Raw genomic sequence first — 13,758 nt, forward strand, 5'->3', positions numbered from 1 at the left:
CAATTCTAACAGCTTGGGAGGAGAGAGGAAAAATAATACTTTTTCAAGAGTGCATTTAAACCACTTCTAATAACATAGTTCATAACTTTGTTTATATTCTTATTCAAGTTTCTGTTAATTACTTCTATTGATACAACATACTTTTACCCTTAAGCTTTTTTTCAAGAGATAAAAAAACAGCTTATGAGTTTTCTCCCTGTACATTTTTAATTGTTCATGTTTTATTACAACTCGGAATAACAATGAGTTTCGAAATTGTGAAATTTCTCCCTACCTGCAATACCTATCTCTACACAGCTCTGCAGTTACTCTATTACATACATACAGAATTAATTCTCTGGCCCAGCAAGGTCTGAAATGTCACAGTATTTGCTGGAATAAGTTTAATTGATATAGCAGACAGGTTTGTATCAGTTTTTCCTTGAATATTGCTTCCTATTTCAAGTAATAAAATTGTTTGTCAATATGTATGATGAATATCTCAGACATAATAAGAAACATTGTAGATAGAACCTTTTCTAGTAATTTCCATATTTTCTTACAAATGTAGAATTTTTACAAAATTATGTGCATTAAATATGAATAAATAATTTTATGTTAAGAAAAAGTAAAACTGATAATTTCTAGCAATTGTTGTGTGTGTGTATATATGCATAAAATTGCTGAACTACGTAGATATTTTCCTATACAATTGTTTAAAAATGAATGTGTAATGCTGCTTTGTTTTTAAGGACCAGATGGCACAGCTTTTTTTGTTTGGAATCAATCAATCAGCTGCTAAAAGAAATGAAATGTTTGTTTAACCAGACTTCATATCCACTCTAAAAATTCATCTAATTTGTTGGCAATTCTTGCAAGCAATCTCTTTGCTAGGACTGGCTTTATTTCAAATGTCCATAAGGACGAGCTGTTTTGCTGGGCTCTGATGATGATGAGTGACTGATCACACATGCGCATTTAAAGGCCTCTATCCCGATATCAAGACATGGGAAGGAAAGTGGAGTCAAAAAAAAAAAATCAAATGTTGATGTGGCACAAATGCAAGGCTAAAGGCTGTCATCTATCTACAATTTCCTTGTGATGCTACAAGAGAAGGACTTTCCTGGAAAGTTTTATGTGCTCATTAGAAGATATAAAGTAAATTTCATACAAGTAGATGACACTTTAATTCAATTGTAAAACATTTCAAGCCATTTCCCCTTTCTCCACAATCAAAGGTTAACGTATTCTTCCATTATCAAGGAGACTCTGTGTCTGTTTTCAGGCACTTCATGCAGAATTAATGCAGAATTCATAACCTATTTGGTTCAGAAATGTTTCTCTCACTTTCTACACACTATCTAAAAATGTAATGAAATACAAACTCCATCAATGTATAATTGTTGTGATACCAACAGGCAAATTTTAATGGATGCATTTTAGGTCAAGACAAGAAGATAAGAAATGTTGTTTGTGATCTTAATGAAGTTTTGTGTTTTCATTTTCTAAACTTCTTCAGAAAATCAGGGGAACTTTGTCTCTGTAGTAACCAGACCTTTATATAAGGCCATATGACATTTTTATTCAAGTTTGCTGCCTTTGAGAATGCAAGCCAATTTTCGTACAGAAATACTGCTACAACTCAGAAAACAACATTAAAGAGTGTTATATGGAAGTCAAATGTTTTTTATACAAAAGTAGGGGTTTAGATATAATACCTTTCTGTTCTTCTGGAATGGGAGAAGTAGAAAGTGGTATGTAGATATTAGTTTTGTAGCACAGAAAAGGCTGCTTTTTAATAAGTCAGCTTTGTTAAACTTCAACATTATGTTGAACACTAACTAATAAAAATTAAGATTGTTCTTCAAATGAAGGCAAAAGAATGGGATATTTCAAACAAATTACTTGTGAAAAGTGTTATGAATGTGGGATAGTCTTCTGGGAGGTATTACGCATATGTATAGAATCCTAAAATTAAGTTTGGGAAAGACCTTTAAGATCATCATGTCCAACCATCAACCTGTCACCACCACCATGTTCACTACTAAATCATGCCCTCAAAGTGCTGAATCCATAGATTTTGTTGAAGACTTCCAGGGATGATGACTTCACCACTTCCCTGGCAGTATGTTCCAATGCTTTACAATCCATTCTGTGACTCTGAGGCCCTCTGGCACAACTTGAGGCCATTTATGTAGATGCGGAAAGATCTTAAAAATGGGAATCAATAAAACTGAAAAGGTAGGCACTGGTGCAGTGAGTAGTAACAAAAGTCACTTCACAGGCACATAGGGACAAAGTGAAGGGACAAGTGAATTTAACATACTGACAAAAATAACCAGTAATCAAAGGTGCAGTAGGAAACAGCAGTTATGTTCCAGTGTATGAAGACAATTGATGATGGAAAGAGATATTATTGTTGACTTTTGATGGCCACTTTAAAGGTAGCCACTTTAAAAGAAAAGAAAAGAAAAAAGAATAAAGAGAAGAACAACAGCAGCAAGCATTAGGCAGAAGGCAACTCTGAAGCAGAGGAAAGTAAGACATGATACCAAGATGTAAAAGTGGATGATGACATAGAAAGGTAGACAGCACAGAATCATTTTATCAGCCACTACTTGCCTCTGTAAATGTTACACAGAAAGATCAGTAGTGTGTAAGACAGATAACAGGTGAAAATAGAAATTAGGAAACTCAAAGAAAACCCAGAGTAGATGAAAGGATGAACATTTAAGGAATGTTGTTTTAGAAGTCACCCAAGCACGCTAAAACAGAGAAGAAAATGAACACAGAATACCAGGAAGTGACCATGGCAGAATCAAAACTGCTTAAATGAGAAAACTGGTAAAGGTAACAATAAAAAAGCAGAAGACCAAACTGAGCTAAGAAAAGACAAGAAAGCAAAATGCAAGATTTGGATATAAAATTTACAGCATTCATATGCAAATTAGGAGAAATTGTTGCATATATCCACATACAGAGGAGGCAGAGGGAGAGAGGGAAGGGCTTTGTAGTGCTGATTCCATCTGGAAGATAGGAAAGAAAAATAAACAAACAAAAATGTGGGAGAACTGAGGATACAAGGGTAACAGATTTTTTCTTTTCAAGCCAGTAGAAGTGAAATGCCAAAAATGTATATTTGCTTTCTTGGTACCTGGTCCAAATACACAACATATGTAGTCTTAAGGGAATTCAGAATAGTAGTAAACCTAAAAATCTTCCAAGCTGAATGTAAAACTCACATGAACCCTGATGTCTGGAAAAGCTATTTCTAGCATGATAAATCCAGCTGTCAGTTTGTTCGGGTTTTTCAAAGGTCACTTATATTCTTTCTGAGAAGAATAGGGGGAAAAAGCCTCTCCCTACAAACAGCTTCTTCACTCTTTACATACTTTCCCATTGCATCAAAAATTGTCTATGAGCTGCAAGAGGTGAAAACCTGGTCAAAACAGTGATAGAAGCTTTTAGAGTGAGGAAAAAAGTATGCACAAAAAGAATCACAGCTAGAAAGAGAAGAGCACCAAAAAATGCAATAGACTTTTTAAAATTTAATCTCCTGAATAATACAGATCAAACTGAGACCACCAAATCCATTTCATGATAAAATTTGAAAGGGTTTTCTATGTTCCAACATGAAGATAAAAAGTTTTAAAACCATAAACATTAAAAAAAATTACTGTATCTTTCTGTGCGGATCATCAAGCCTCTCTAAGCTTCTTAGTCTAGGCAGAAAACCCAGCCATTTTAATTAGCTAAAAAATGCAGCTATGAATGCATTTTGAAGTCCACCATTAACTAAGCTAACATTCACAACAGTGGATTTGAATGAACATGGCTTGAGTGGAAAAATAAATTTTCTCAGAAAAGCTTGGTTAGGTAACTAGGCTAAGGGACAACAGCCTAGAGTGAAACATATACTAACAACAAACCTTGTAGCTGCACAGACTTTAAGAGCATTTTCATTGCTGCCTTTCTTCATGGGTTCTGGACACCAAAGGGGATGTGGTGATGGATGGGGAAGTCAACACTCATTTCTGAGTTTTCAGGACCCTCTATTTTAAACATTAGAGGAAAAGAAAATAGTTCAAAAAAGAGTTTACAAAACAGTTTTTTCTAGCTCAAGAATGTTAGTCAAAAGTTGGAAAGACTCAACCCTTAGATTTCAGTGGCTCTTAAGTGATTGAGGGAAGCAGATGTTCTCACTCCTGTTTTACTTTCTGACTGGTGTAAAGATCAAGGGACAGTCATCCTGCACAGGTGGCACAGCTGCTGCTATCTCCAAAAAAGCAGAATAGTTGAATGACAAAAAGGATTTAGAAACTCTGTGGCCCTATATGATGTTCCCATAAAATTTCATTAGCACCTTGGTGAACTACAGTTTTTCCATCACTCTGGGAAAAGGCAGCTTTAATTTTAGGGCTGACAAACAGCCTCCTTTTACAAGTGCAAAGCTCATTATAAATAGATTACCTGGCATGACAGCCTGCACTATGTGGCTCAATGAATGTGTTGCAATATGTTTTGTTTCCGTCAGTGAACATGGTTGCTGCAGGGAATACATTCCTTTAAACATCTGCTAATATAGGAATAAATCTCAGCTTTACAGGAACATAGCAAAGGTGTAGGTACAGAAAAATGGATGGAATTAAATGACCGCAAAAGTGACTAAACAGGTAATGCATCAGATCAACAAAGTCCAGCTATGTCTCTCCAGCATTTTCAACTTCTTGGAAAAATACTGAAAGCTAAATAGACTGTGAGGTGTTTGGGTTTATGTAGCTCAAACTGGTTTCAACTCTTGAGGCCAAAAAGCACAAACATACAATGAAGGAATAAAAAACTCCAACCTTACTCCTAAAATAGCTGCACACTGAAATGTCATACCTGAAATTTATTTTAAAAGGATAAAATAAGAGTTTTTGCTTTATTATAGCATATATTCAGAAGACAACTGGAAAATGGAAAATGTTAAACAATAAATTTTTATACATCAATACATGTACACTGTAAGTTCCTGCTCTGTCAGCAGAATTTTCTCTCTGTGCACATCTACATTAAACCTATAGTCACCCTTTACACATTGCAATGCTATGTGGTGGAGAAATGATGTCTTACAATTCTGTTAAGGTAAGTTAAAAGAAATAGGTATTTCATCATAGTCAGAGCAAGTTATATGTGAGAGAAAAATATTCTGTATTCTGACAGAAGGAATTCACACAGCTGCTGGGTTGCTGTGCTATGAAGGTATTTGAAAAAAAAGCTCCACAAAAAGCCAACATGATGCCACACTGCTTCAATATTCTTGTTGTTCTGTAGGACAATGTCTGTAATGGTTGGAACCAAGCCTTATGTCTGCCAGTTTTTCCAAGTCTGGATATAAAACTTCTGTAGTTTGGAACTCAATGTTATAATGTCTAAAACCAGGAAAAGTAAAATAAATTTAAAAATTAATTTTCCAGTTTTAGTTAACTTAAGTATATGTGCTGTTAAAGTTAAATAAAAATAAGTATAAACAAGTATCAACTTTCACATCTCACACTGTGAGAAGTAACCCTTTCAGATACAACTTTGAGATGAAATGTTTTCTGATGTAGCATTTACCAGGTTCCCAAATATTAGGGGTGCCCTTGTTCCTTTGGTATTGGAAAAGAAAATGTGCTTGAAACTTCCACTGGACATTCCTGGCTTTGCCCTCTCCACCTTTTTAGCCTGCCAGTTGACAGAAGCTCAAAATCCCTTCAGCTATGAGAGCTGAAGTCAAAAATTAACCACAAATCAAAACCCAAGGACAATCACCCACTACCAGCATCCAAAAAAACTCATTAGTCAAACAGTGGCAGAAGAAGGAAATGAAAGCTAAGGAAGAAAACATCACAATTATGATATAAAATCGTGCATGTATCTAGAATTCTTTGAGTTATTTGAATACATTTCTACTCATCATTCTAAGTGTATGCACACTTATCTGAAAAAGAGCTCCAAAACATTAAAAATACCTAACACAATCTGATCCTGCACAGAGAAGGTTCTAAAGTAACCAAGACCTTTTCTTGACATTTTTACTTATTACACAATAATCTTAATGTAAAAAAACCAAAAGGTAATGAAACACCTGGTTTGGTTTCGGTATACTGCCAAAGACCCCTTTAAAAAAGTCTTTCTTGATTAAACAGTATCTTGAAAATATTTGCTAAAATAACACCCTCCCTTAAACAAAAGGTGGCAGTGATACAAAATGAAATCCTAAATAGAAAAAACAAATTGTCTTGCAACCCCAGCAGTAGTTCCTCACATTAAATTTATGATGGACTCAGAGAGAGAATAATTTCTGCATGACCAGAAGGTGGATCACCACAAGCCACACACTAAATATCAGGTACTTGCAGATAGAATGGCACTGTAAAATTAGGTTACCTTGATGAGGAAAAGCACAGGAAGCAGCACTTTCAGCAAAATATATGGCTCTAGCAAGACAAAGCTGTAAGAGCTTCAAGACTGCTGGCCCTCACAGTGCAGGAAGCAGCTGTGGCTGCTCACAGTGTGCTCACCTGGAGAGGCCAGAGCAGTAGGAATAGGCCAACACACCCAGCTGGCTGCAATACTGAATTTCTGTGCCCAATCTATGAGCACTTGGAAACTACACCTGAATGTGCCAGCAACTGCAGGGAAGCTCATGTGCAGGAAGGAAACTTAACTTCTCAATGAGCTACAGCTTTATGCACATCCTAAATATGGTGTGTACACAAACTGGACATAAAAAGATTAATTTTGACATCTGAAATGGATTTACTGTGATGATTAAGAGAACTCCATAAATTTCTTCCTGAAGAAATACAGCTACTCTAGATGCAGTTCCAGTTCATGCAGTTTCAACCAAATTACTTTCCAGGTAAAAAAACAAGGACTAAGGAAGTGTTCAAATGTGACATGCCCTTGTTATTGCAATATCACCTCATTATTAAAGACAGTGGAAAACAGAAAACCTGCCTTTCCTGACTTCATGCATAACCGAAAATTTGAGTAAACTAAAACCTCTAAAGCCCTGAGTGTAATACTTACATTTTGTGTGCTCGTGTTGCATCTGCAAGAAAACTAGTTTACTCTGTTCTTAAAGAAATGCTGCTATACATGAACAGCCACTCAGCAAAAATTGCAATTTTCACATATAAGTGCCATTAGGCAATAGGTAAGTTACACTGTATATAAGAGAATTGGAGAAAATTAGAAGGTATCATGAACAAGTCCACCAAATCGCAGATGGGCATGACATGGCCCATGCTTAAGCTACTGATTTTTCAGTTGTAGTAAAACTCAGATCAAGCACTATTTTCAGCCACAACTATGTTGCCTCCTCAGCCAGAAGTTGAATTGAGCTACTGCAGTCCCAGAAATAAAGCAAAATCAATCCCTGGCATCTTTAAATACCTTCCCAATGAAACTGGGATTTGTTTCTTTCTGGGTTACCATCATTTTAGGGGCCCTTGGTTTACTCTCACAGCTAGCTAGGGCAAAAATATGAATTCTAAGAACTCAAAGCTTCATCCTTTCACGTCATCACATGACATTAGGAAGAGTCTTTTCCACACCCCACAACTATTTTACTCATGATAGTTCATATACAAAGTTAACCTAAAGCCCAAGACCTTAATTCTGTTACACTCAACATCCCATTAAATAAATACTCCATCATTCTAGGAAAGGATAGTTCAATTACTCAAACTATATTTGAGGAAATAAGTGCTGAGATAAAAAACAGAATCATTTTGTGGTCATAATTAGTATAACAACAGAACCATGTGGCTGTGGTGAACCTCAAAAATAATCTAATCCACCTCCCCAAAAAAATCTCAATTACATCCATGTACCATTCCCGACACAGTCTGATGATATAAAATGATGTAAATTCCCTGACACACCAAGGCAGCCTGGATGTCCACCATCCCTTCAGTATCAGCATTTTTTCAACTCTCTACACTGTGGAGCTGTTCTTAAACTTATAATTTCTCTTTTTCTTCACAATTTCTTTGGAGGATAAGTTACTGCACTCCTCCTTGCAACCATCTTTTGTCTATTTGCAGACACAAATCTTTTCTCTACATTAAAATGGCCAAGTTTGTTCATTTTGATCACTGGTTGCATTTTCTAGGTGCTGTATTATTTTCTCTCTTCTGGATTCTCCAATTTTTTCATGAAGCTTAGCAGATGGAAATGGAAAATGGCCAGCACAGCCAGATTAATTTGCACATTCCATAATTTTTACTTCTGTTAATTCAAACCTAAATGATGGTTTATTTATTCATAGAATCATAAGCAATGAACTACAAAGAAAATCAGCCATCAATAACCATCACTTCTACAAAACCATATTAAAAAAATGAAACACAAGTCAGCAGTTTTCCTCAACCATTGCTTCTACAATTGGGTAATCCCCACAAGTCCTTCCTAAGGCTTAGTAGCTTTGCAGCTCAAAATCCCTAAAAAACTTCCCAAAGGAAAAACATTCTTATATTTTGCATATGTTCAGAATACTGTACATATAGCATTACTTACATATGAATACTAGAAATAAACTATAGAAATAAAAGAATATATAAATAGCACAGTTGGGTTTTTTGGTGTTTTTTTGGTTTGTTGGTTTTCTTTTTTTTGGTTTTTTGGTGTTTTTTTTTTTTTTTATTTAATAGGGAAGGTAAACCAACAGAGGCAATTTTAATGCTTTTTATCTGGATTAGTGTTCATTTCTGTCCATGGCTGCACTGGCTCTCATGTCACTAAAACTTTCCAAAAGCAAAGCTCCTTCATGACTGAGCATAAATCTTTCTCACACTTCCATTGATCTAAGCTTCAGCCTTCTAAAAGATCTATATCTTCCTCACACACTCCCTCTGCCCTCTACTGCGAGCTAGTGAACTTATAAAGTGTTCTCACCATTAGCACACTATCCAAATATGCCCCATAGAAACAGAAATGAAATTAAAAGCAGTAAAAATGAAAATGAGTTATATGGAAATTTGCAGATTTTGTGTCAAGTTATCTCTAGGCTCAGTTATGTCAGTGATAAACATGATGATTACCATTGTGGTAAAAAAGGGAAAATAGAGGCTTTGCCATCAGAGTGAGAAAGAGAGCGCAAGTTTATTTGCCACTGGGATAAAAAGCAAAATTACTGTTATAGGGGTGAAAACTGCAATTTGAGTTACTACACAGTAGCTCAACCCAGGAATTTGCTACAAATACAGAAAAAACCAACCCACTAATGGCAAAATGAAAGGTGTTTTTGTTTCTCTCTCAACTTTTTTATTTGCTTTGGGCTGGGAGAGGGGAGGAAGAGAGAAATTAATTTAAATACAAATGGCTGAACCAAAATGGATTTTAAACAAATTTAGTAGTGATTTTAAATTACAAGCCATAGATTAGACAATTAGCATCTTTGTAACCGTGTCAGCCTACAGAAATTACAAGAAAGTATAATTAGACACCAATTTTTAACAAGGTACTTTTGTGAATTAAGTCATCCAAGGATACGCAAACACAAAAAACCCAGCCAACCAAAAAAAAAAAAAAAAAAAGCAAACAAAAACCCCAAAAAATAAAACCAAGCATGGGTTTTGGGACCGAACAAAACACTGTTCAGGATAGAAATGGCAGTTTCATTTTAAATCTGGATACTGTTGCACATTTCTGTAGCTGTAATTCATTCCTGGGCCCTGCATCTGAGAGGGAAGATTGTCTGAGAAATTCAGATATTCACTGTACTCGTGTTCATCTCACACTGGGCCCAGCCACTGAATGCTTCAGAGCTGCCTGGAGCTCATTTGAGTCTTCTCCAGCTGGGAAGTAACAGGAACACTGCCAATACCATCTTGTTCCCTTCTTCCTCCTATCCCTCTCTTCAATTCAAAAAGCTTCAAGGTTGGTATAAAAAGAAATTTTGAAAAATCCATACCCTTAAAGAAAAAGTATGAGTTCTACTCCAGTTCCCATTTACTTTGTATTGGCGGGGTAATGGAAAGGAGAAGAGACAAGAGCCAAACCTTGGCTTTACAATTTCCCATCCATGTATTACGAATCCTTGGTTACTCTCTACAGTGAACACAGATAGACAAGTGAAAACCTCCGCATATTATACCAGGGCCAAAGCAGGAGTGATAAGTCCAGTAAAGTCAGGTCAAAGATACAGATTATCTGCAACCTTACTTAACACAAGCTATCTGTAAGGGGCCACAAATAGCAAAGACACTTAATAAACCAAAGTATTCTCCCTCAATAAGTATGTACTGGTTCTTTCCTGCCATGGATATCAGAGCATTTGATCTCTCTTCAGACCTGAACATCCTAATCAATGTTAAATAATGCTCAAATGAATGTGGAGATATTCTTATTACCCAGCTTTGAAAGAGACTGTAGTGTCAGTTTTTGTTTGTTCAGAAATATTGGGGTGTTCCCATAATCCATTACCCACATGTTCATTTATAGGATTATAATCCAGTTTTATTTTTACCAGCCTCAACAGTTGTAATTGTCACCATTTCCTGCCCTTTTCCTTCCTTTTCCCCACCAGAGATCCCTAAATGTTTTTGCATCCAACCTTCTCATAACTAGCAATCCTGTGAAGGAAATATGGTACCTTTCTTGGTTGCATTTACTGAATACAAGATATTCCTGTGTAAGATGAGGGAAACTACAAGTTATTGGGAAAAAATCCCAAACAAACCAACAACTGGTTAAATAAAATTTCTTTAAAATCTCAGTTTAAAAGCTTATATTTGAAAAAAATTCAAACACTAGACCACAGAACAGTAGCTTGCTTTCAAAACTACTGCTATGCACACAGGCTGACAGACACCTAAACAAATAGTGGGTTTTCCAGCGGAGCTGAGCACCTATTTCTATGAAAAGAACTATAACATTATGAAAACAAATCCTCACATCAGCATTTACATTATCTCAATCAAAATGTCCTCTATCAACATGACACCAATTTAGAGGGAATGCATCATGTTTGTCATTTCCATTAATCACTAAGCAGTTTGCACTGCCAACAGAATTCAACCTTTTTAACTGACATAAAAATATCAGTAGAAACATCTGCTCCACATTCCCTTTTTTTTTTATTCTTTCCCTTCGATGCTTTCAAATGGGAATGACTGTGTCCTGGCAACTTCCTAGAAATCACTTTTACATCTTTTTCACATAATGGATGAGCTGTGAGATTAGTGAGATGTTAGATGGGTACCTTGGGGGCTGCCCTGGTTGGCACACACTCTACTTTGTCAGTATCTGTTTCAATACCAGCACTGTAGAGTATTAATTTAGACTATTTACTGAGGGGATGAGAATATAGAGAAAGTGTCAGGTTCTGAGAAAAAATGCCCATCTGCACACCTACGGAGGAGTTCAGAGAACCAACGGCAGGGCAGAAGCCAGAATAATACCCTGCCAGGCTGCTCCCTGGCTCACCACAGGAGCCATCAAACCATTCAAGCCCATCTGATTCAAAACAAGGATGCACACAAGTTATCCTCTCTGGGGCTGTTACAGGACAGACTCAGCTGCAGTGTGTGGGCATGGAGCCCATCACCCCCATTACCATGAGTCGGTGATAGCAACTCCCCCCAAAACCTTTCAGACCAAAGGAGTTTCTGTCTTGGAAGGTGACCAAGAATTTCTGCCATGCATCATGGGATGCATGGAAAACGTAGCTCAGGATTGCACAAGACTTATAGGGTATCTAGGGATGGAATCAAAGGCAGGAAAAAGCAGAGGGCTACACATTTTGGAGAAGGAAAAAGGTGCAGAGAAGAAAAAAGGGGTAAGTATAAACAGTGGTGTGGTAAGTATGCTTGCCTGGTTGAGTCCTGCATCTGATCAGCACAGTCTATTCTGCTTTCTTGTTAAATTCCTTTCCAAATCTTTCCTGGGCATGGCGATCCTGTGTGCACACGTGTGTGAGTATGTGGCTGTGAAGACAGACTGAGGAGGAAAATAATCAGAGCAATGATTAGAGAAAAAATTATGAAAGGGGGAAACAAACTGTTGAGGTTGATAGGAAAGCACAAAGAAATTGAGAAACCTTAAAATGGGGGAGACAGAATAGGGCTTGAAAAGGAGAAGAGTAGTTAATAATTTCAGAAAGACATAACTCAGTTCGCCTGAGCATGAATCTGAGAAATGCAGTGATATTTGTAGTGCTCTGAAGTAACAGTAGAAAATAAAAAGAAAAAATAAGTGTAGTTGTAAACAACACATTGTGTTTTCCTCTCTGTTTTAGAACATCTGAACATCTAAACATTTAGAAAATCTTCTGAACCTAAAAGTATACTGAAAACATATAATATAAAATACAGCAAACACAGACACAAATAAATTTAAAGTTTTATAGACAAGTGGCTAAGCTATTAGGGAATAGGGATGGGATGAATGAGCTGGTGTGAAAGCTATATAGAGATACATGATCTTACAAATTTGCAAGATGAGAATTAAAGAAAGATTATGCTTCCAGTAAAATAAAATTAGTACTGCTAGATATACAGTTAAGTATGTGTAAGTAGTAAACGCTTCTACTGAGAAAATGAGAAACCACAAAATCCACACATTTCAGTAGTTTTGCTAATACTAGCAGACTGTATTTGCATTTATGAAACAATTGTGATTTCCATGTTTTTGTAAAATTATGTAAACATAGATGATTCCTCTGGCTTCAGAAAAATATTTAAAGAATTCCAGTAACCTGTCATTGCTTCTGTTATGAGACTTGTCCAGCCAGAAGAACTATTGGCTGTCCTACCTAAGGTGAAATTTTGAAGCGATAGCTATGGACCATGACTGATACCAAGCATCTGCTTTTCCTAACAGATTTTGGTCCTGAAACTTTCCCTGGTTTATCTCCCATTTAAATTACAACACACTGAGAAGGAGAATAAAACTCAAAACCCCTCCAGACTAAAACTACCAAGAAGAATTACAGTTCTTACTCTTGAATGAACAGAGTTAATGTAGATGTTTGATTCCTAAGGAAGACATTTACAGGTGCAATACATTTATGCTTCAGAATAGCAAAAGAAATATTATAATGATGTTCAAAAAAGGTAGTGTCCATAAACAAGAACCAAACTCAATCAGAACCCCCATCATCTGGAACACATATCATTCACATGGGACTATCCTAAGAGAACTGACAATAATTATTCTTTATATTTATTTACTGCTATACAATTACTCTAATAAACATGGTTATACTAGTTATTAAGACATAGCATGGTGTAGAATACACAAGAAGTATCTCAGAGTTTCGCTCCTTTTAATTATTTTTTTTCTTTAATCTACAATCCTGTGATTGATCATACAGCCCTCAACACATTGGAAAATTCATTGTAAAGATAGAATTTATCAAATCTTTCTGCACTAGATGATATACATAAACATGCTACAAACTGTGGATAATGCATATCCACTGCTCATCCATTGGTGCATAGTGTATTTTAATAGCAAGCCTAATTATACCCACTATTCCTCTATTTTGAAATGTTAAAAAACTTTTTAAAGAACAATTTCATGTGGACAATTAAAAAATATGCCTGCATGCATATGTGAAGTAATTCTCATTGCTTTGACTATGGTACATTTTTAACAGTTGATATTTGCATTAATTTCATTCTCTCACAGCTGAAAAGATAGGATTAGGATGACTTCAAAACATGTTTTTTCTGTCTAATGGTTGTCAAGGGGATTTTAATATCAGCACCTTAAAAAACTTTAATTAAAAAAAAGCATTAACAG

The 13,758-nt window shown here is 35.9% G+C and overlaps 1 protein-coding gene across 1 annotated transcript in view; it reads right to left on the minus strand.

Annotated features, from left to right (window-relative positions):
- The window catches only part of CNTNAP2 (contactin associated protein 2), a 1,019,478-nt gene that overhangs the window by 331,358 nt on the left and 674,362 nt on the right, over positions 1 to 13,758 (minus strand). The window lies entirely within an intron of this gene.

The sequence above is a fragment of the Motacilla alba genome, chromosome 2, assembly GCF_015832195.1.
Source record: "Motacilla alba alba isolate MOTALB_02 chromosome 2, Motacilla_alba_V1.0_pri, whole genome shotgun sequence".
In the NCBI taxonomy this organism is placed as follows: domain Eukaryota; kingdom Metazoa; phylum Chordata; class Aves; order Passeriformes; family Motacillidae; genus Motacilla; species Motacilla alba.